Below are 24718 nucleotides of genomic sequence, written 5' to 3'. Positions count from 1 at the left end.
GGTTCTATGGGCCCTCCTGATAAGAGGCCTAGAGTGGAACCAGAGTTTGACAGTTTTGAACAGGGTTCAGGGGCTTCTGAATCTTCTGGAAGATTTGCAGGAGTATCCTCATTATTCTGATTCTGATGTGGATGATGCCACTCCTTGACTTCTCCTCCTGAGGATTTTTCATTTTCAGAGACTCTGCATTCCATGAGGGAGCACTTTAAATGGGAAGGCCAGGATTACTCTGATTCCAGGAAGAGGCTTAGGGAATTCTTGTTTTTACCCCAGCATAGGCCCTTAGCTATACCTCCTGTGTTGAATGTGGTGGAAGATGTTTTGCAGAGGCTTCCCTGAACCCTGATTCTTTGCCTCCTGCTCCTGTTAAACCTGATAGGTACTATAGGGTGCCCGAAGCTCATAAGTATTTGTTTAAGAGTCCTAGGGCGGACCCAGAAACTGTTTCTCAGGGGCCTAAAGGTGTTAAGGCCTCTGTGGTTAAAAATCCTGTTCCCACTGACAAAGAGGCAAGGGCGTTAGATAGGTGGGGTAAGAAAGTGTATACTTCTTCCACTCTAGCCATGAGAGCGTTGAATTGTCAGTTTCACATGCTGAAATATCAAAATTATCTCCTTTCACAATTACAATCTAAGGTGGATGCTTTGGCGGAAGGTATTGATTGTAAAGACTTGCTGGATTTAGTTTATGTGTCTGAACAAGTGGGCAAGCATTCTTTGCAATGTGGTTTTGATGCTGTGCAGGCCTCCTCGAGGGTGGCTGCCACTAGTTCTGTTCTTCGCAGGCATGCCTGGTTGAGGGATCAAAATTTGGCTGAGCATGTTAAGACAAGGATTTTGGATGCTCCTTTGCAGTCTGATGTGTTGTTTGGTTCACCTGTGGAAGCAGTTTTAAAGAAAATGGAGGACAAAGCTAAGTCTATGCAAACTGTTAAAGATTTTTTGCAGGTACAGCCACCGAAGTTTAGTAGAAATTGGCCTGCTAAGGGGTGGACATATCCTGCTTATGATTCCCAGTCTAGGGGTAGGTCTAGACGTGGTAGGGGCAGGGCTCAAGGTTCTTTTAGGCCTGGAACAGGGAGTTCACCTGCTCAGACTTCTGGTGAGGGCAGGGGTCAGTCCTTTCGTAAACAGACCCAATGACCTGCCTTTTCAACTGCCAGTAGATTCTCGTCTGGCAGCTCCTTTGGAAGGACAACTGTCTCTTTTCAAAGGGAATTGGAATTTAATTACTCAAGACAGATGGGTGTTGGACATCATTCTACCAGTCCCTGTGTCAGAAAGGGGCCTAGGATTTTATTCTACATGTTCCTAGTACCAGAGAAGGGGAACACGTGGAGACTGCTTTTGGATTTATCTCTCCTCAACACTTATCTGGACATTCCCAAATTCAAGATGTTGACGTTACAACAGCTTTTACCCCTGCTGGGCAAAGATCACTGGATGGTAACTTTAGATCTCAAGGAAGCTTACCTTCATGTGCATATCAGGCTAAGTTACAGGAAGTATCTGCGGTTTCAAGCTGGAGATTCTCATTATCAGTTCTCTGCATTGCCCTTTGGCTTATCTACTGCCCAGAGTATTCACAAAGGTTCTGGCTCCAGTGATAGCTTACTTCAGGCTACAAGGACTTCAAATCTATCCTTATTTAGACGACTGCCTGATTCTGGCTCAAGAAAAGGAAGACCTTCTACAGCATCTGGAATATCTTATAGCAGTGCTAAGATGCCTAGGGTATTCTGTGAGCGAAATAAAGTCCAGTCTAGTACCCTCTCAAGACATGTGCTTTCTGGGTGTGAGACTGAATACAGCAGCCCAGATGGCCTTTTTAACCCCGGACAAACAAAAGAGTCTGTCACTTTACTTCCATCAACTATCTCATCAGTCCGTGCTGACTGCAGAGACAGTCCTTCAAGCATTAGGGTTCATGGCATCTTGTATTCTGGTGCTTCCCAATGCCAAACTGCATATGAGGAAGTTACAATGGTATCTCAAAATGTATGGACACAGCACTGCCAGGATTTAGACACTGTCATTCAAATAATACCTTGCCTTCAAAGAGTATTTTTGTGGTGGGCTCAGGAATGTCACCTAAACAAGGGACTCTCTGTGACCCGGCCAGAGGCGAGTCAGATTTTACCGACAGATGCCTCAGACATTGCTTGGGGAGCTCATCTAAATGTAAAGTGGATACAAGACAAGTGGCCTGCCAGACTACAGCATCTACATATCAACATAAAGGAGATGTTAGCAGTCCAGTTTGCATTGCTGGCTTTCAAGGGGTTACTTCTTCCAGGGCAGGTGTTGATTCTAACAGACAACACAACTGTCATGTGGTACTTCAACAAACAAGGGGAACACATTCTTATCCTCTATGCAGGCATGCAATGATTTTATGGGAGACTGCCACGCTTGCACCTAACTCTTCAGGCAAGGTTTCTGCCAGGAGCACAGAACTCCTTAGCAGATGTGTTAAGCAGACAAATCATGGATCCCCACAAGTGGAAACTGGATCTTCATGTATTTCAGAAATTGACAGTGTCATGGGGAACTCCAGACATAGATCTGTTCGCTTCTCCACTAAACCACCAGCTGCCACAGTTTTGCACAAAGGGGTTTCATCACACAGCTTGGAAAGTGGATGCTCTGTCTTTCAGTTGGACAAACCTTCATCTGTATGCCTTTCCACCTCTGCCTCTTCTTCCAAAGGTACTGTTAAAGGTCAGACAGGACAGGCCAAGGATGATTTTGATAGCTCCAGATTGGCCTCGCAACACTGGTACCCTCTACTACGGAGTCTGGTAAAGAAGCCTCCATGGCCTTAACCTTTGATTCCACATCTGTTATCCCAGCAGGACGGTCATCTGCTCAATGTCAAGCTTCACTCTCTTCATCTGACAGCCTGGCATATTCTGTGTTGAAACACAGCAGGTCTCAACTTCCTCAACAAGTTTTAAATGTGATTATGGAAGCTAGAAGACCTAGTACAAGGAAAGTGTACGCAGCAAAATGGAAGAGATTTTTATTTTGGAGTAAAGCAAAGAATTTGGAGATTTCTGAGCCTAATTTGAGTATGGCTCTTCAATATCTTACTGAGTTACTGGACAAGGGTCTGTCCTTCTCTTCCATCAAGATTCATGCTGCAGCAATCTCAGCTCACTATGATTGTGACCCACCATTGTTTTCGCATCCTTTGTTCAAGCAGTTTCTTAGAGGGCTAAGAATATAAGACCCCACGTAGAGCTCCTACTCCTGCTTGGGATCTCAATTTTGTGTTGGAAAACTTACTCTACAACCTTTTGAGCCTGCGGCTACTGCTGAATTGAAATATTTGTCATGGAAGACTGCTTTTTGTTGGCTATTACTTCTGCAAGAAGGGTGTCTGAGTTGCAGGCCCTTATGGCAGTCGAGCCCTTTTGATTTTCCATAAGGATAGGGTATCATTACGTACTAATCCTTCCTTTATGCCTAAGGTGGTTTCTAGTGTGGCTTTAAACCAAACTATTCATTTGCCTACCTTTTATGCAGACCCCCAAAATAAAGGGGAAAAGATTTTGCATACTTTAGATGTACACAGGCAATTGCTATTACTTAAGCAGGACTAAGGATTTTAGGCAGTCTCAGCAGTTGTTTGTTTCTTTTGCTTTGAGTTCAAGAGGGCAAGCCTGTGTCAAAACAAACTATTTCTAGGTGGATTGGCTTTTGCATTGCATTTTGTTATTCCCATCATGGCAAGGAGGTTCCAGCTGGGATTAGGCCTCATTCCACTAGGGCTACTGCCACTTCAACAGCATTTCTACGGGGTGGCAACTAAGGATATTTTGGAAGCAGCTACTTGGAGTTCAGTGCATACTTTCTCTAAGCATTATCACCTTCCTATCTACTCTAAGTCTAGGGCTGGTTTTGCCACAGCTGTTTTGCAAGGCATGTTGTCAGCTCCTGCTTCTTTATGATTTGCCAGCCTCCCTTACCTCTGCTTTGGGATTCTACCCAATAGTAAGGACTGCAGCAATGGAAGACGAAGAACATAGTACAGTTTTGTACCTACCATAAATGTAGATGTTCGAGGATTCCATTGCTGCAGTCCAATTTACCCTCCCTCCTTCCCCTCTGTATTTAGGGGTGGTTGTGTAGGTGATTTACCTGCTTATATTTTTGTATATATTGTTCATGTTTAGGTGCAGGTATTTTGGGCCTTGTCTTTTTAGGGTCTTCTGACATCTGGGGCAAGAAAAGACTGAGGATATGACGCCGGTCATGCGCATTAGTACCCTGACGTTCTGACGTCAGTCTAATGCGCCCTGACCGACGTCAGCCTTATACTCTGGTATTCGGGCCGACTGGATGCGGACTATACCCAATAGTAAGGACTGCAGCAATGGAATCCTCGAACATCTACATTTATGGTAGGTACAAAACTGTACTTTTTCAGATATTGTGCAAGGAACCACTGATAGAGGTTCCATCAGGGAACCAATGCCAGACACAATTGGTCTTCCAGGGGATTTGAAGATTGATTTGTGAATCTTGGGGAGAAGATAAAGAATTTGTTTTTGTGGATCTGTAACCATTAGATGTTGCACTGTACTCTTAGTAATTATACCTTCCTCCTCAGCTTGTTTCAAAAAAGTATCGATTTCTTTCTTGAATACGGGAGTTGGATCAATAGACGTGTACATATAGCATCTAGCATTGGCAAGTTGATCCTTGTCTTCATTCAAATAATATCCAATATTCATAACCACAACCGCCCTTCCTTTGTCAGCTGGTAGAATAGCAATGTTATGATTCTTCCTCAATTCATCCATGCCCAACTTTTCAGAGGGGGATATGTTTTGACCCATAATACAAGACTCCATGTGTGGAAAATGTAGATCTTGGAGTACTGATTGTAGAAAAATGGATACATGTTTGTTCATGGGTGGTTGAAATTCAGATTTATGAAATCTGAATTCATTAGATCTTTGAGAGGTTTTATCTGTAAAAAATAGTTTAAGATTTAAGTTACGACAAAAGCATATTACATCAGCATATTACATCAGAGACTATATTATACTCATCAGAGAAAAACCCAGGTACAAATCCAAGACCTTTATTAAGTAGTTGTTCCTGTTCGTTTGTAAGTGTTACATCAGACAAATTCAACTCATTCTTACATACATTATTAATCATTTCAGAAGTGTCTGTATCAACCCCTCCACAGAGTTTGTTCTTGTACCCATGCTTGTGTTTGCGGCCTCCCCGCCGCCTCTTTCCATGTCTAAAGGGTGTGTTGAATTGGATTTTTTACGGATAGGTGACTCCCTGTAACTAACACTACCATTGTCCGTATAGGAGGATTCCTCCCCTGATGTGCTGATGAAAGACTTGTCATTGGTCTTAAGGATAGATCTGGGTCTCTTCCTGGGTCTGCTGTTTACTGTCCCCTGATTGGTATCCATAAATCGTTCTGATCTAAAGGACTCAAATGGACGTCCTCTTTGATAATCAGTAATGTCCCTATTAAATTTCTTAATTTTTCTCTCCCTAGTCTGTTTTTCATAGCCTGCCAATTCCTTTGAAAGTTTATTTACAGAACCTGCATATATGGGTAGAGATTCATACTTTTTACATTCCTCACAAAGGGTTTTCACCTCAGTTAAGTTAGTATCAACCATTCTTTCGTAATATGATGCAAGTATCTTAACAGACATCATAGAGGCTTGTTGTAATGCCACATTCCATTCTTTGGTAAGTCTCTCTTCAGATCTACCTACCAAAGGTTGTAAACGAATTCTAAGGCCTCTTGGGGCTATGTCCCTATTTATGTATGCACAAAATAGTCTTAAATGCCAAATATTAGCTCTCAAGTTCTTCAGGCCCTTACCTAATTTATTGAAGGCTATGTTACATCCATTAGAAGGATTGTTCAAGGAGCCATTCTGATTATTGCCTGGCATGATATCTATCCCAAAAACTCCAATATCATCCCTATCGGCACATAATCCATGAAGAATGTTCTCCAAATCCATATTGGTATGTATCCAAAAGAATGTATACAAAAGTAAAATCACTAAATTTATATGATAGATTTTGAAATGCTCCTAAACTTGCAAAGGAACTGCCCCACCATGAACACAGATACTTAATACTCTTATCTAATAATTATAGGGCACTTACTGATATCAAAGGACATATATATATATATATATATATATATATAGATATATATATATATATATATATATATATATATATATAGATATATATATATATATGTCTAAACATATAATAGTATCACAATTATATCGATGTCAGTCAGAGGACAGCAATACTGGCATATCATAGAGCAAAAAATAGCCCAGATCTATCCGTCCCTTGGACCACTTTGAGTCCTTGTGTTATCTAATATAACCTAATGAAATACCAATCCTAGTATGGTTTAACAAAAGTTCCCAAATTAACCTGTTGTTAGCAGCAATGGTTATGTATAGTATCCTGAATTAGGTTCAACAGTTTATTCACACAGAGATATAACTGGTCATTACTATTGTATGTTAAGAAATGCAAAAGAAAGTATTATTTATATTGAGTATGCCAAGATCTAAAATGCGACTTGTTAATGACACCCATAACAATTTTCCGTCATTCATGAGACAAGATATTGTACAAGAATAAAAGAACATCCATATAGGCTACGGATTCTAAATAATATATCCATAGAGGTCCAAACTATCACATAGGTTATAGACCTTTCTGATGGAACTTCTTACTAATATTGATGACCATAGATGATAGACTATCTAATAAAGTTTGTTTGTAGTAATAATAGTCATATAATAGCCTAATGGTAGTAAAAGTTAATATCCTATATCTATGTATTTGTATCTGTTGTCCTGAAAGGACTATACAAATCACTGTTTCCAAAATATTCACTTGTATAGTGTGGATCATTGTCTTGATGGGGAATAAGAATCCCTATGTTGGTATATCCTAAGCCTATTGTTTTCATATGTGAATTCAAAAGTCCACTTTTGTCAAAGGCATCCATACAGATTATACATTCATTGTTCAGTTATTAACATCAATTCTGAAACATGTTCCTTCAACTAATATAGGCTTCACTTACTGCCTTAAAGTTCGTTTACACCAAACAATCATATGTTACAGATAAATAAACATATTAGTTTTATATGAAATACTAAATCAAACAACTATATATGTATATATATATATATATATACATATAGTAACAGAGTGATATCCTGATTCCTTGATAGCAGTTTGTATATCTGTTCTGTTCAACAGTATTTGCACCTCATGTAGTTCAACCATTGTAACAGTATAAAAATTTTTGGCAACATAAATCCATATATTTCAGATCAAATAAACATCGTAAATAAGAAGATATAACATATATTACAATATAATGGTCAGAGTCCAGCAAACATGAATTGGTACCATTAGTAAGCCTTGTCTTTTAGAAAAGTCAAAAATGTACACTGTCACCCTGCGATAATAATCGTTATGACATCTGTTAGAACCAATGTCCACCTGACTCTCCACCTCCACAAGGCCTACAAAATATGAGTACAGTACCTTTTAGTCCACCAGAGCTGTGTTTTGGGTTTGTAATGAATGTCAAATTCGCAAAATAAATTGTAAAAAATGGCAGCCCAGCCTTCACACAAAAAATGAAATTGTATTTCCAATAGGGATAGCCATAAACTTAAGAGTACAGTACCTTATATTCCGCTGATATAAGATGTTTAATTGCAAATAGTAAGTCCCCTAGAAAATGGCCTCCAAGCGTTCTCGTAAACAGATGGTTGTGTCATTTAGAAAGCCAAAAAACACTTGTTTAGTCCTAATGCACGTATCCTATGGTTAAACGACCATAAATTCTGGTACCTACAAAAAGAAACTGTTAGCCCTCAGTTCTTCGATATGACGAGAAACGTATAAAACTCCTCACTTGGTTCCTTTACAAACACCAAGGATATAATGCCTCCATCCGACAAAAAGATTCAGTGAAGTACCCAAAAAAAACAATGCCCCTAAACAGTTTTGATGCATAGCTTGTTTTTTCAGTATTCCAAAGGTTAGTCTCCAGGCAAACAGGGAAAACAAAATCCCCCTATGCGAACCAGATAGTGTTAGTATTGCAGCCCAACAGCAAAGCCACCGAACAACAACTGGAACCAAATGCTTTGCAAGTGTGGTATGTTCGGCCAAACCATTAACGAATCATACACCAACGGCCAGCAATCGCAATACAAAAACACTCGAATCCAAAATAGTAGTAAAATATTTATTGATAACCATATTTAATTTCCTTATTCAAACCGGTTTCGGCTCCAATTGTGTATCCTGTATTATTTGAAGAAACTGAGTTGTGTCCTGTAATTTAGCCCTGACAAAAGTAAGCAAAGGTTTTAGGTATTGTGTAAGAAACACTGATAGAGGTTCCGTCAGGGAACCAATGCCAGACACAATTGGTCTTCCAGGGGGTTTGGAGATTGATTTGTGAATCTTCATAAATATGTGTTTACACTATTATTTTGAATTGTATTGTTTTATTATACTTTATTATTTAGACCTTGAAGTAAACTTTGATGCCCTTTGCTAACTTGGTTGTTTAAACTATTTGGTTGGATCATACCATGTTTTTCATTGGTTAGTGATATGTATAAATATTCATGATCTACATTGGATGGAAAACTCTATTCACTGATGAAGGCTGGTTAGCCGAAACCGGTTTGAACAAGGAAATTAAATACGGTTACTCAATAAATATTTTATTACTATTTTGGATTTGAGTGTTTTTGTATTGCGATTACTGGCCGTTGGTGTATGCACCATTTCTACCATGCCTGAAAACAGAACTGAGGTGGTGGATCCAGCAGGTGCAACTATACCCAGGCCTACCCCTGCAAACTCCCACGCCAATACAGTGCATGCACACAGATGCCTTCGATCTAGGCTGGGGAGCAACTATTAATGGCCTCAAAGTGCAGGCCCTAAGGGAGCCCTCCCTCCAGAAAAAGTACATCAGTATAAGAGAGATGACTGCAGTCCACCTAGCCCTACAGGCCTTTCTCCCTCTCATGCAACCTGGACCCCTATAAGTCTTCACAGACAACACAACTGTGATGTGGTACATCAGCAAACAGGGGGTGACCAGGTCTTAACCTGCTCTGCTGGCTAGCAATGCAGGTATGGGAATTAGCCTCTCAGAACAACATATCACTGCAGACAGTTTATATTCCATATAACAATACCTCCAACTCCAAAGCACAACTAGAACCAATGAAAAAAACCTTCACAGCAACTGGTAAAATCCAAAAAGCTTTATTGTACCACACACCGGTTGAGCGCTTTCTTCCCTACTGAAGGGACTTCATGAGAACAGTTTCAGTTTTACAACCCAGCCCTTTTATGTAAAGAAGCACCCAATTAACCAATTAATTATACTAAACACTTAGATAAAAAAAACTACAGAGACATAAAAAACAAGATGCATATAACAATTATGTGTATACAACAGTTTAAAACATTACATGGTAATTACATATCAGATAAATTAATGTTCACTATAGAAACTTTAAAAATATTTACTCAAATGTCTAAAACTAATTATGTTACCCTAAAATATCTTTTAACTTCAAAAGACATGCCATATTCACATTTTCATTAATACCAGGTGTCTGGGTGGCATTCAGCCATAACTGCCACCTTAACACATATATATCTAAATGTACATCCAGTATTCTACCTTGAGGGTCCTTAACTAACTGTTGCAGTACAGAAAACTTAAAAATGTGGCGTTAGTCATTTTGTTGTTTCTTATATCCAATAAATGTTCCTTAAACTTGTCCTTAAATCGTCTGCAGGTTTTGCCCACATAAAAAGCAGGGCATGACTGGCATCTAGCCACATATACCACATTCTTACTGCAACAGTTAAAGTGCCCTGCAGTGTGCATATACAGTCCATTTAGCCTCAAATACTCTGGGGTCTCTCCTATATTCATACAACAATTTCCCATTCCACATTTAAAATTCCCCAATTTTCTGCTAGAAATAACCACTCCTTCATTTCCTTTTGATTCTAACAAATTTTTGAATGAACTGTCCCTCAAGACAATCACAGGAGCAGATCCTACTTTTTGAGCAATACGCTGATCATATAACAAAATTCCCCAATTACGTCTGAGTATTTCGACAATTCCATCTGCATCCAAATTGAAAGTGGTAATAAAACTAAACTTCCTGTCAGGCTCCTCCTTTCTGACCTGACAGTCTACCTGACCTCTACCATTATTCTGATCAGGCCTGCCAAAAATGGGTTGGTAAATGCCATCCGCTCTCTTTTTAATCACCTCTTTGGTTGCCACTGCCACTAAACCACTAGGATATCCCCTCTTCAAAAACATTTCTGATATAAACTACTTCTTCCCTAAATGTGGCATCTTTACTCACCATTCTAGCAGCCCTCACGAGCTGCCCCTTAATGATGGACTTTTTTTGTACATAAGGATGCCAACTATCAAAATTCAAATATGATGTGGAAAATGACCAAAATGGAGCTATATTGCAATATTAATAGTAATGAGTGTAATATGTAATTTTTTGATGGTGATCAGTGGAATTTTACTGTAGAAGTAATGTGTGTTACCTCTGGTGGGTGGCAACATGAATCGTTGGTCCCAGAAAATAATAGTAGTGAATTAACTGTAGATTTTAATATGCCAAATGACAATATGATGCCTGAATGTTTAGATATGGCTTCCAGTTTAACTGAACAGCATTTGGATGACGCTATTATGGATTGAACAGGAAGACATTGATGTTATAATAGCTTTGCTAAATAAAAAATGTTTAGTAACAGATATTATTACAAATAATAGTGGTGGTTCATAGGTTAGTACTAGGCTATTGGCCCTGGGGCCTATACAAGCCCAGCCAAAAAGGTACCCTGGCTTTTGCCACCCAAGAAAATTATTTTCCTGTGCCACTGTTGAGCAAAGCCACAGAGGTGATTCTTGGGGTGAATTTCCTATTTCCCATCCAAGCATCAAGACTTTTCTTGAAGAGTGCTAATGAGTAGCTTTGTTTGATATAGATAGGTAGTTTATTCCAGAGTATGGGAAGTCTATTGGACAGGAATCTATCCCTCTGGCATGTTCTGTTTATTGTGGTGACAAGGTTTAGGTCTCTAGAGCGTGTAGCTCAGAGGGATTGGGATTTCTTTAAGTGGAGCATGTCCAACAGCTCTGGGTTTGACATAGCTTTGTATGTTAGGCAGAGATCACCTCTTAGTAGGCGATATGCGACGGAGTAAAGCTGGAGTTATTTGAGACGGTCTGTGTAGGGCATCTGTTTTAGGCTGGTAATCCTCTTTGTGAGGTATTTCTGCGGCCTTTCCAGTTGTTGTAGATGTCTTGTGAGGTACATACCAAAAGGGCATTGTACTCTATAATGGGTCTAATGAGTGATGAGTAGAGGGGAACAGTGACCTCTTTTTTTCTGGATGAAAAACCTTTTGTGATGAGGTGTGCCATGTAGAAGGATTTCCTGACTACTGTGGCAATGTGATTATCAAAGTTGAGACTACTGTCCACCTGTGTCCCAAGGTCTCTTATCACACTTTCGGTGTTAAGTATACTGCCGCCTATGTTGTAGCTCTTGGGTACAGAGTTTTTAACCAAAGGGGATGACCATGCACTTTTTGGCATTGAGCTTGAGGCCATGGCTTTGACAACAGGCATCTGTCTCAGTGAGCGCCTTTTGTAGGATGCCCACATTGTTAGGAGTTTCGATTATGGCTCCTAGTTTGCAGTCATCTGCGAACTTAATTAGCCAAACACCTTCTGTGTGGGCCTGTACTTCAGAGAAGTAGATACCAAACAGGAGAGGACCCAGGACTGAACCCTGTGGTACTGCACTTATCACTGGTCTGAAGTCGGATTTGGAGTCTGCTACTTTCACAGTGTGGGTTCTGTCAGTGAGCCAGTTGGCAATCCATCTTGTGACATAGGAATTTATACTTAGTTTAATGAGTTTATCTATAATTCTAGAGTGGGGGATGGTGTCGAAAGCCTTGGCCAAGATCTAGATAGGCTGTGTGAACCACCTTACCCTTGTCTACGGCTTTGGTGACTGCTTCAAAGAAGTCTATCAGGTTTAGAAGACTTGATCTGCCTTTTACAAACCTGAACTGGGTGGGATCCAGAGTTTGGAGATTACCAATGTCTTTGTTTATAAGTTCCATGATGATAATGTTCCATGGCCTTGCAGACCAGGCTCATCAGGCTAATGGGGCGGTAGTTCCCGGGGTCTGTGGTGGCTCCCCCCTTGTGGAGTGGGATAACTGTCGCTGTGCTCCATTCAGCAGGCACAAAGCCTGAGGTGAGGCTATGATTGAACATGGTACTTAGGTGGGGTGCCAGTTCGTTCTGTAGTTCATGTAGAACGCAGCCTGGGATGTTGTCTGCTCCCATGGATGCTGTGTTCTTGGCTTTGGAGAGTGAGGTTTTTACCTGTGCAGCCGTGATTACAGGAACTTTGCATTCTTCCGGTATAGAGATGGGCTCTTTAGGGGGTGAGAGGGGGGGTAAAGTTAGCACTGAACCTATCTGCCAGGATGTTGGCAATATCAGTTGGGTCTGTATATTTAGTGACATTGTGCTGTAACTCAGAGCAGATATGAGTGTTGCCATTGAGATTCTTGACATAGCTATAGAATGCTTTGTGGTTGTCTATAGAATCGGTGGGGATTTTGTTTTCGTAACTAGCTTTGGAGGATTTTTATCAGGGATTGCAGCTTCTTACTGAGGCTGACTAAGGAGCTCCTCCACTCATGGGATTTTACTGTCTTTTGCAGCAGTTTCTTTCTTCTGTTATACAGTTTGTTTATGGCAGGGGACCACCAGATTGGCTTCCTTTTTTTGGAGGATAGCGTCTAGGTTCTGTTTGGGATAGCACGATCCATGCATTCATGTAAGTGCTTATAAAGTGCAACTGTGTAGGATTCAGTAGTCGTAACTGTGTTGTCCATCTGCAGGAGTGTCATGAAGTTCACCACTTCTGTCTTAAGAAGCATGAAGTTGGCTTTGGAGAAATTTTCCTTAATGGGGGGTGGGGGCAGGATGTGGATATCTAGGATAATTAGCTTATGGTCGGATTGGACCAATGAGGCATTGACTTCAGGTGTGGAACACTGGTCACTCATGTTGGTAATGACTAGATCTAGGATATTGTTGCCCCTGGTGGGGGTGTGGATAAGTTGATCCAGGGCATTGGAGTTTATGAATTCCAGAAAGCATTGAGCAAAGGAGTTGGTACATGAGTAGTTTTCCCAGTTAATGGTGAGGTAGTTGAAATCGCCCATTATTAGGGTGTTTGGTTGAACCCTAATATTTTCCAGTACATCAAGAAAAGAGGAGTGGGAATTCTGGGGCATGGTGGGTGATCTGTAGCAAAGTACAATTTGGATTGCAGTTTTGCCTAGAGTTAGTTGCACTTGGATAACCTTAGCTGCATTATGCTGAGCATCTAGCCTGGAGGTGTGGATATCCTTGATGAATATGGACACACCTCCGCCTTTGATGTTCCAGTCCAGGTTACATGGCTGAAAAGTGTGGTATGAGTTATAGCCTGGTAGTGCAGGGGTCCTCTTTGGAGCCTTAAACCAGTTCTCAGTCACTGCACAGATATCAATGTTCTCCCTTTTAAGGAGTGCCTCGAGTGAGTGCATTTTGAGATTTAGACTTCTAGCATTGAGTAGCATCACCCTCAGTTTTTGCTTGCCTGTTCCTGTTACGGTGGTGAATTTATCATTTGAACCTTGCCTAAAAAAGGCACTATAGGGGCGGCAAGAACCTTAGCCAGTATCCGGAATCCCAGGGGTGACAGGTGCAGACCATCTGTGGCAAAGCATCGTGGTCTGTTGATCATGTCATCCCAGGCAGACAGATACTGGATCCCTTTAGAATGGCACCAGAAGCTTAGCCAATTGTTGAAGTCAGCCATTTTGTCCTTGTACTGCGGCATCATTCTGGGTGATGGCAGAATGCTACTCATGGCTAGGGTCATACCTGCTGGGGCTACAAGATCGGAGAGCTCTTCCATGTCTCTTTTCATGTAGTCCAGGGAGGTGCATCTCAGGTCATCACACCAACATGGACAATGACAGAGTCATATTTGTACTTGTGGAGTGACCTGAGGGCGTGGGTTATGTGGTGGATTCTGGCACCCGACAGACAGCTGACAGTAACCTTCTCCTTGTTTAGCCTGGTGAGTGGGATATCAATGTGCCTGACTATAGAGTCACCTATGACTAGTGTGTTGGGTACATTGTTTTGCCTTATTGGCTGTGGTTGAGTGGCACACTGAGTCTGCGGGCTATGTGTCATTTGTTTTTGTTGGGGGGTAGAGGTTGCTTGCATTTCTGCTTTGGAGGTCTCTGTTGCTTGAGCAGATAATTTATTGAGTGCCTCCGCGAATGTTTTTGTGTTTCTATGTGTGGATTTTGGTCGTGTAGATTTAGTGAGACTACGTGATGAGTGTGGTGTGGTGCAAGTGTTTACCTTCTCCTCTTGACTGTCAAGTTCAGTCTTGATTAGAGAGAGCTTTACCTCCAGTTTGTCTAGATAAATGCATCTCTCACAAGTTGTAGGGTTGGGTGGTAGGAGGAGAGGGTTGTTTGTGTACATGAGGCAATTTCTACATTGCCTCAAGATGCCCAGATTCATCAGACAGGAGAGAACACTGGGAGCTGACCCTTGGACATGCCTGAATAAAAAACTATTTTCCTCTAGGTAAGTGAGGAAAGTGAGTACAAGAGCTGTTTTTCTCTAAGCAAGTGAGGAAAGTAAGTACCAAAACTGTTTCCTCTAGGTAATGAGGAGGGCTGAGTGCTGCAGTAATTAGTAGGTTATTTAGTGCTTACAAGTTCTGAGCAAGTGTTGATCATGAATAAGCAAATTCAAGTGCTAAAACTAAGAATCTGTATATGGACTAAACTAGTTACAGGAAAGGGGCGAAACAAGTGCAAATGCAGGCTTTTAAATCATAAAGTTGAGAGAGATGGAAAAACTGCCCAAACGGCCAATAACTACAATTTCTGGGCCAGAACCACTCCTTATGCATACCACTCCCACTGATAAGCTAGAAGGCTTCCCTCCAACACAGAAAACTTGTGGGGGGGGGGGGGGGCTCAGAAGCTTACATATAGTCCTGGATACAGCAAATCTGAATCTGGACTATACTAGTTACATGAAAGGTATTTTTTTTTTAATAATTATTCCAGTAGACCTTTAACCTTTGAGTATGCAAATTTGTCATCCAAAGGTTTAACCTTTGTTCCGAGTAGGAGAGGTAATGTGGCACAAGTACTTAATGACCTCAAATTATTTGTACGAAAATTAAATTGCAAAGTGTGGTTTACTAATACCCAAATCCAGGAAGACGTTAGTAATTTAAGGAAGCCAAGTACATTCAATCCACCAACAAATAACTTTATAGGTATATATGAAAAAGTTTGTGAAAATGAAATGACAGCTAATGAAAGAAAAGAATGTATTTAACTATAATTTAACTAAAGAAGAACAGCATTTATTGATGGGAATAGTTAAAGACCCCAGCATCGGTGTCATGAAGCCGGATAAGGAAAGTGGCTTGGTGATTATGGATTCTGGGGATTATTCTAATGCTATGAATGCTTTATTAATGGAAGAGGTATATGAGGAAAGTTCAATTAATGAAATCAATCTTATGTATAGAACTGTTGATTTGAGGTTGGAGGACATGGTGCTGGAAGGGCAGCTAGATGAAAAACAGTATAATTATGTACGAAATGACCACCCGATGGTGTCTATTTTTGGTATCCCCAAAATTTATAAGGGGTTGAGTAACCCAAAGTTTAGACCCATAGTGGATGGAAAGCGGGGGAAAACCTGCTTTATTAATAAATTTTTGGACACACAGTTACGCAAAGGGTTGGAAAGTTTTGATTATATTTGTAGGGATTCTTGCCATTTTTTAGAAAAGTTAAACAGCATCTGTACATGTAAAGACAAAATTCTGGTTACCATTGATGTATGTAATTTGTTAACTGTCATTCCACATGAGACTGGCCTCGAATGGCTGGAACATCAGTTAGTAAAAACAGGCAAATATGACCAGGACACCATTAATATGTTGCTTGCTTTGATGGAAATTGTACTGAAAAACAATTACATTCATTTTGAGGGACACTACTTTAAGCAGACTACAGGTGTAGCCATGGGGGCAGCTTGTGCCCCCATTTTTGCAAATTATGCGATGTCATTCTGGGAGCAAGAATATGTCTTCAAGAGTGGATTCGGAGAGTATATTATGTGTTACACTCATTTTTTGGATGACATATTTCTTGTATGGAAAGGCAGTATAGGGTTACTGCAAACTTTTTTTGACTATATTAATGCCAATGTGGAATTTTTAAATTATAGTGTGGAAGGTATAACATATCTTGATGTGGGCTTAAAGATTGATAAGAAAACTGCAAAACTTACCTCTGGCATCTATCGTAAACCTACTATTTCCAATTCATATTTGGATTTTGATAGTTGGCATCCTTATGTACAAAAAAAGTCCATCATTAAGGGGCAGCTCGTGAGGGCTGCTAGAATGGTGAGTGAAGATGCCACATTTATGGAAGAAGTGAAGTTTATATCAGAAATGTTTTTGAAGAGGGGATATCCTAGTGGTTTAGTGGCAGTGGTGACCAAAGAGGTGATTAAAAAGAGAGCGGATGGCATTTACCAACCCATTTTTGGCAGGCCTGATCGGAATAATGGTAGAGGTCAGGTAGACTGTCAGGTCAGAAAGGAGGAGCCTGACAGGAAGTTTAGTTTTATTACCACTTTCAATTTGGATGCAGATGGAATTGTCGAAATACTCAAACGTAATTGGGGAATTTTGTTATATGATCAGCGTATTGCTCAAAAAGTAGGATCTGCTCCTGTGATTGTCTTTAGGAGGGACAGATCATTCAAAAATTTGTTAGAATCAAAAGGAAATGAAGGAGTGGTTATTTCTAGCAGAAAATGGGGGAATTTTAAATGTGGAGTGGGAAATTGTTGTATGAATATAGGAGAGACCCCAGAGTATTTGAGGCTAAATGGACTGTATATGCACACTGCAGGGCACTTTAACTGCTGCAGTAAGAATGTGGTATATGTGGCTAGATGCCAGTCATGCCCTGCTTTTTATGTGGGCAAAACCTGCAGACGATTTAAGGACAAGTTTAAGGAACATTTATTGGATATAAGAAACAACAAAATGACTAACGCCACATTTTTAAGTTTTCTGTACTGCAACAGTTGGTTAAGGATCCTCAGGGTAGAATACTGGATGTACATTTAGATATATATGAGTTAAGGTGGCAGTTATGGCTCAATGCCACCCAGACACCTGGTATTAATGAAAATGTCAATATGGCATGTCTTTTGAAGTTAAAAAACATTTTAGGGTAACATAATTAGTTTTAGACATTTGAGTGAATATGTTTAAAGTTTCTATAGTGAACGTTAATTTATCTAATATGTAATTGCCATGTAATGTTTTGAACTGTTGTATACACATAATTGTTATATGCATCTTGTTTTTATGTCTCTGTAGTTTTTTTTATCTAAGTGTTTAGTATAATTAATTGGTTAATTGGGTGCTTCTTTACATAAAAGGGCTGGGTTGTAAAACTGAAACTGTTCTCATGAAGTCCCTTCAGTAGGGAAGAAAGCGCTCAACCGGTGTGTGGTACAATAAAGCTTTTTGGATTTTACCAGTTGCTGTGAAGGTTTTTTCAGTGGTTCCAGTTTATATTGCATCCCAGGGCAAGAATGAGGCAGATGTCCTCAGCAGATCATTATGTCTGCATCACGAATGGATATTGCACAAAGATGTCTTCTTAGACATTTTCCACCAATGGGGCACACCTCAAATAAATCTATTTTCCTACCCCCAGAACAGACAATTACAACTTTTCTGTGCCAAGGATCCCTCCCCACAAGCTTGGAGAGTGGACACCTTCACCATCTCTTGGAAGGGAATGTTCCTGTAAGCCTTCCCTCCCTTCTCGCTCATTCAGAAAGTCCTCCTAAAAATCAGGAGGGACAAGCCAGAAATTTTGCTGCTGACTTCCTATTGGCCAAGGCAGCATTGGTTCCCTCTTCTTCAGTCTCTTGCCAAGGGCAGTCACCACAAGTTGCCTTACAAGGTGGGCCTGCTCACACAAAAGAAAGGATCTCTGATTCACCCACACCTAGAGATTCTCTGGCTTGACCCTCTGGGTGATAAACTGTTTATCACCTTCAGACACTGCTAACCTTAGGACATGCTATCAAGCCTGCAGGATGCCAGGAAAAACAATACCAGGAGGTTCTATATTTTCAAATGGAAAAGGTTCTCCAAATGGTATCTCCAAAGGCATAGGGACCCCTTCCAAGTGGATATTCATCTAGTCTTAGTCTATGTGTGCGAGCTCATAAAAATCAGACCATTCATATTCATCAGTGAAGGTCCACTTATCTGCCATTTCTGCCTGCTTACCTATGTGTGTCACCTCTACTTTCCAGATTGGATGTCAAGCTATTCTTAAAAGGAGTTCTCCACATTAGGCCACCAAAGAAACCTATTACTCCACCTTGAGACCTAAATTATGTGCTAGAAAAACTAACTATTGCTTCCTTTGAGCCAGCTGGCTCTGATGTCCTTCAAGGATGCATCTGCAGTCCTAACAAATTGGTTGTCCTGTCGTCAGGCAGCCCTTCGGTCGGCCGGATTCCAAAGTCTGGGTCTGGCCTCGGCTGGTGTCGCACTTCACCCGACGTCATCTCTGCTGGTCTTCGGGTATAAAGGCATCAGCCGACGCCATTTTCCTCAGTCTTTCTTGCCGCGTGGCGCCCGAAGCAGAAGCTGTTCACAAGTGCCGGTCGGTCAGATCCAGAGATTACTACTACCGAATACAACTTCGAAGACGTCTAAAAGCTAAGTACCCCGTTGGGGACTCTTTCTTGCCTCAGCCGATGTCAGAAAAAGTAAATAACTGTTTAACTTGTGGGAAACAAATACCTCATAAAGATTTCCACTCTTACTGTTTGCCTTGTTTAGGCCCAGACCACGACGTAGCAGCTTGTTTAGCCTGTGCTTCCTTCAACCGACGAACGCTTAGGCGTCGGTCGGAGTTTGCTGAACAGTTTTTCGGCTCAGATTTTGCGTACATTATGCCGTCGGATCCTCCGACTACCCAAATGGTTAAAAAACGCAAAGAAAAGGACCGACACTCGCGGTCCATGGTTTCGGCCGAAACCACGGTAAAGCAAACTGCGAGTGTCTCGGTTTCGGCCGAAACCGAGCAAACGGTTCAATCTACAGCCGAATCCATGACTACTACCGAGGCCCCTTCTACCCTAGCTGAATCGGCCTCTGAAATTTTGCCTACAATTGTGGTTTCTCCAGAGTTATCGGACACCATCCCTTTGGATGTCTTTACCCCAGCACGTGGTGCTGCTAGGCCTCCTGCAGCCATGTCTATAAAGGCCTTTGCCAGGGCTAAAGCAGCCAAAACTGCTAAATCAGTGCCTGTTAAGCCCCCCTCTCAGAGGCCCAGCTCCAGTTCACAAATGCTTACCTTGGCAGAGGATCTCATCTCTCTAATAAGAGGATCCCAATCTCACCCAGACAGGGCCTCACAACCTCCAGATAAGAGACCCAGAGTAGAGCCCCCTGAGCCAGGCTCCTCAGATGACTCTTCTGATGACTCAGACATTACAAACCATCCACAGGCTCCTCTTTCTACTTATGAAGATTCTGATGCTGAAGAATCTATTCCTTCTGCCTCTCCACCAGAGGAATTTTCCTTTGGGGAAACCTTACATGCCATGCGAGAGCAATTCCAATGGCAGGGACAAGATTTCTCAGATTCAAGGAAAAGGCTTAGGACCTTTTTACACTTACCACAGCATAGACCCTTAGCTATACCTCCAGTTCTTCCTGTTGTGGATGATGCCTTTAATGATGTTTGCACTGCTCCTGATACTTTACCTCCAGCCCCTGCTAAGCCCGACAGGTTCTACAGGGTACCGGACACTCATCACCACTTATACAAGGCTCCTTTTGCAGATCCAGAGACTATCTCCCAGGGGCCTAAGGCAGTAGCTTCGACCTCAGCTAAAAACCCTCTCCCTTCTGATAGGGAATCCAGGTCCTTAGAGAGATGGGGTAAAAAAGTATACACCTCCGCTACTCTCTCAGCTAGAGCTTTGAACTGTCAGTTTCATATGATCCAATACCAAGAGTTTATGCTTGATCAGTTAACTAAGAAACTGTCCTCTGATGATTCCTTAGATAAGAAATATGTTCTAGAAATGGTGAATAACATTCAGCAGGTTAGTAACCATTCTTTAAAATGTGGCTATGATGCACTGGAGGCTTCATTTAGATCAGCCATGACTGGCATAGTTATAAGAAGACATGCATGGTTGAAAGAGCAGGTCTTGCCGGATCATGTTAAAGCAAAGCTTTTAGATGCTCCTATGGACAAGGTCAGTCTTTTTGGTTCTCCTGCCCAACAAGTAATGAAGAAAATGGAAGAGAAGGCAAAATCTGTACAAACAATTAAAGATTTCTTACAGGTACAGCCCCAAGGTTCAGCAGGAACTGGCCTTCCAAAATTGGTCCTTTCCAGACTCCTCTAAAAATCAGAGAGGCAGGAATAGGCGTTCCAGAGGCACAAACCAACCCAGAGGAGGTGCCTACAGGGGACGCCAATGGCAAGGCAATAACCAACGAGACACGGATACAACCACTACCACTGCAACAGGACAATCACAGTGACTTGGTTCTAACACCGCCTACCAGGGAACAAATAATAGCACCCTTAGGCGGAAAGTTAGCCTTATTTTCAAAAACTGGCACTATATCACAAGAGACAACTGGATTTTGCAAACTATAGACCAAGGATACAGGTTTCATTTCCACACCTTACCAGCAAAAAGAGGAATGCCAAACCTGCCACCAAATCAAAGGTCAAGCCCTAAAACAAATAGCTCAATTAAAAAAGATGAGAGCTGTGGAAAGGGTACCACCTACAGAACAGGGCAAGGGATTTTACTCCAGACTCTTCCTAGTACCAAGAAAAGAAAACAGTTGGAGACCTATTCTCGACCTGTCCGCTTTAAACACATTCATCATTGTTCCAAAATTCAAAATGCTGACCCTACACCAACTTCTTCCCATGCTGGGCAAGGAGTATTGGCTGGTAACTCTAGATCTCAAGGAGGCATACCTGCACGTCCACATACGACCAATTTGCAGAAGATACCTCAGATTTCTTGCAGGATCAGAGCATTATCAATTCTCAGCATTGCCCTTTGGCTTATCTACTGCACCCAGAGTATTCACGAAATGCCTGGCATCAGTAATCGCTCATTGCAGGCTTCAGGGAATCCAAATTTATACATACCTGGACGACTGCCTGATACAAGCGGACAACAAAACAAGCTGACACAAGACTTATAAAGAGTCATTTGCTTACTACAAGCTCTGGGATACACAGTCAATTTAAAAAAGTCAAAACTGATACCATCCCAGACAGTAACATTCTTGGGTGCAGAATTGGACACAGTAAAACAGATGGCATTCCTTACTGCAGAAAAACAAGAAAAACTTCCTTTGTACTTCTTGACACTAGCAAAGCAGAACAAGCTAACAGCAAGGAAAGTACTGCAGGCCTTGGGTTTCATGGCATCCTGCATAATCTTGGTCCCCCATGCCAGACTGCATATGAGAAAGCTACAGTGGTACCTAAAGAATTTATGGTCTCAACACAAGCACAACTTAGAAACCGAAATACCACTAATTCCATGCCTGAAACAAGAGTTCCTATGGTGGGCTCAGTCATGCCAGGCAAACCCAGGATTGTCCTTCCACAATATTCAAGCAAGCCAAACCATCACAACGGACGCCTCAGACCTCGGTTGGGGGCACACATGCTGGACAAGTGCATTCAAGGCCTATGGACTCCAGATCAGCTACACCTGCACATAAATCAAAAAGAGATGCTGGCAGTAAAACTGGCAATCCAGAATTTCAGACCATTCCTCAAAGAGGGCCAAGTGATGATAAGGACAGACAACACCACAGTCATGTGGTACATCAACAAACAGGGAGGCACTCATTCATACCCCCTATGCCGAATGACTCTGGACCTGTGGAATATGGCTCTGAGCTACAACATTCATTTACAGGCAATATTCGTACCGGGAAAAGAAAACATCCTATCAGACATGTTAAGCAGAACTACCTCGGATGCTCACGAATGGATGCTACACCCGGACATCTTCAAGGACATCACAAAGAAATGGGGAATGCCACAAATAGACCTATTTGCATCCCCACTCAACCACCAGCTCAAGAAATTCTGCACAAGGACACATCACCCTCTTGCTTGGAAGGTGGACTCTCTATCCTTCAATTGGAAAGGCCTGACAGCACATGCATTTCCACCCCTCCCTTTGATGCACAAGGTACTACTGAAAATAAGAGGAACGGCCAAGGATAATTCTGATAGCTCCAAATTGGCCAAGACAACATTGGTATCCATTACTGAGGAGCATGTCTCGGGGGGAAACGTGGACTCTACCCCTGATTCCCTTGATGTTGACTCAGTGCAACTACAGCATCTTGCATCCAAACCTGAAAACTCTGCAACTCACTGCCTGGAACATTACATAAGAACATCTAACCCAGTTTTATCCCAAAGGGTTAAAGACATTATCCTTGAGGCCCGCAGACCTTCTACTAGAAGGAACTATGCAGGGAAATGGAAAAGGTTTGTCATTTGGAGTACGGAAAGAGGGAAAGATGTGTCAAAAGTAGATATTGCCAACATCCTGGAATATTTGGCAGAGCTCCTACATACTGACCTGTCCTATTACTCCATCAAGATACATGCATCATCTATTTCTGCAGAATACAGCCTCGATCCTCCTGTCTTCTCGCATCCTCTACTCAGGCAATTCCTCAGAGGAATTAAGAATGTAAAACCTCCTAGGAAGCCACCATTACCAGCATGGGACTTGAATTTTGTGCTAGAAAAATTGACACTCCCTCCATTCGAACCAGCAGCAACAGCAGATCTACAACACCTATCCTGGAAAACTGCTTTCCTACTGGCAATTACTTCAGCAAGAAGGGTTTCGGAACTACAGGCTTTAATGGCAGTACAACCCTTCCTAATCTTCCATCAAGACAGTGTGTCCATGAGAACTAATCCTACATTTATGCCTAAGGTGGTATCCAGACTGTCTCTAAACCAGGCAATCCACCTACCTACCTTCTTTCCCAATCCACAGAACAAAGGGGAAAGACTGCTGCATACCTTGGATGTACATAGACAGTTGCGCTACTACCTGGACAGAACCAAGGGCAATAGAAAAACTGACCAGCTACTAGTAGCCTATGCAACAGGAAGGGAAGGAAAAGCAATTTCCAAACAGACAATCTCTAAGTGGATAGGAAATTGCATAAGATTCTGTTACTCCTATCATGGAAAGCAAATTCCACAGAACATAAGGCCTCATTCTACAAGGGCTACAGCCACTACCACAGCCTTCTTACGAGGAGTGGCTACCAAGGACATTATTGAGGCTGCTACTTGGACCTCCGTGCATACATTTGCCAAGCATTATAACTTACCTCTATACTCTAGATCCCGAGCCTGGTTTGCCACTGCTGTGTTGCAAGGGATCCTAAGTACACCATAATTCTTATTCCTCCTCCCCTAGTTTGGCTATGGTATTCTACCCATTTGTTAGGACTGCAGATGCATCCTTGAAGGACATAGTACAGTTTTGTACCTACCATAAATGTAGATGTCCGAACAGGATAGCATCTGCAGTCAGGATTACCCACCCTCCTTCCCCTCTGTGGTACTCCTAGGGTATTGCCCACCTATTAGCTAGCTGGGGGGGGGATCTCTTATGGTGTATTTGTTTGTATATATGTACATACATGCATATTTGTGTTTGCCTTCTACTTTTTGGGAAACATTGGCATTTTCCCAAAAATTTAGTTATCCAAGAGGGCTACTGGCATCTGGGGCAAGAAACACTCAGGAAAATGGCGTCGGCTGATGCCTTTATACCCGAAGACCAGCAGAGATGATGTCAGGTGAAGTGCGACACCAGCCGAGGCCAGACCCAGACTTTGGAATCCGGCCGACCGAATGGCTGCCTGACGACAGGACAACCCATTTGTTAGGACTGCAGATGCTATCCTGTTCGGACATCTACATTTATGGTAGGTACAAAACTGTACTTTTCTCTGCAGATGTGCACATGGAAAACTGCCCTTACCTCAGACAGAAGGGTTTCAGAATTACAAGCACTAATGGCATCCCCACCCTACACTATCTTCCACAAAGATAGGGTGACCCTGTGCACCAATCCCTCTTTCATGCCCAAAGTGGTCAAAGAGCTGTCGTTCAATCAGTCTATTCACTTACCCACCTTCTTTCCTTCAAAGAATGGCAGTGAGAGAATACTTCGCTCCCTTTATGTCTACAGGCAACTAAAGTTCTATTTGGACAAAACAAAAAATATCAGAGTCTAATCAACTTTTTGTGTCCTTCCATCCTAGGGCCCTGGGCAAGGCACTGTCCAAATATGTCCTGCTGGATAAGGAAAACTATAACCTTCT

At 41.8% G+C, this 24718-nt stretch overlaps 1 protein-coding gene across 1 annotated transcript in view; it reads left to right on the top strand.

Moving 5' to 3' along the window:
- Nucleotides 1-24718, top strand: part of TCTN1 (tectonic family member 1) — a 1166238-nt gene that overhangs the window by 257580 nt on the left and 883940 nt on the right. The window lies entirely within an intron of this gene.

Source organism: Protopterus annectens, chromosome 4.part0 (assembly GCF_019279795.1).
Source record: "Protopterus annectens isolate FY-2018-M chromosome 4.part0, PAN1.0, whole genome shotgun sequence".
Lineage (NCBI taxonomy): Eukaryota > Metazoa > Chordata > Ceratodontiformes > Protopteridae > Protopterus > Protopterus annectens.
The sequence above is the reverse complement of the archived record's forward strand: the minus strand, read 5'-3'. Positions and strand labels throughout refer to the sequence as shown.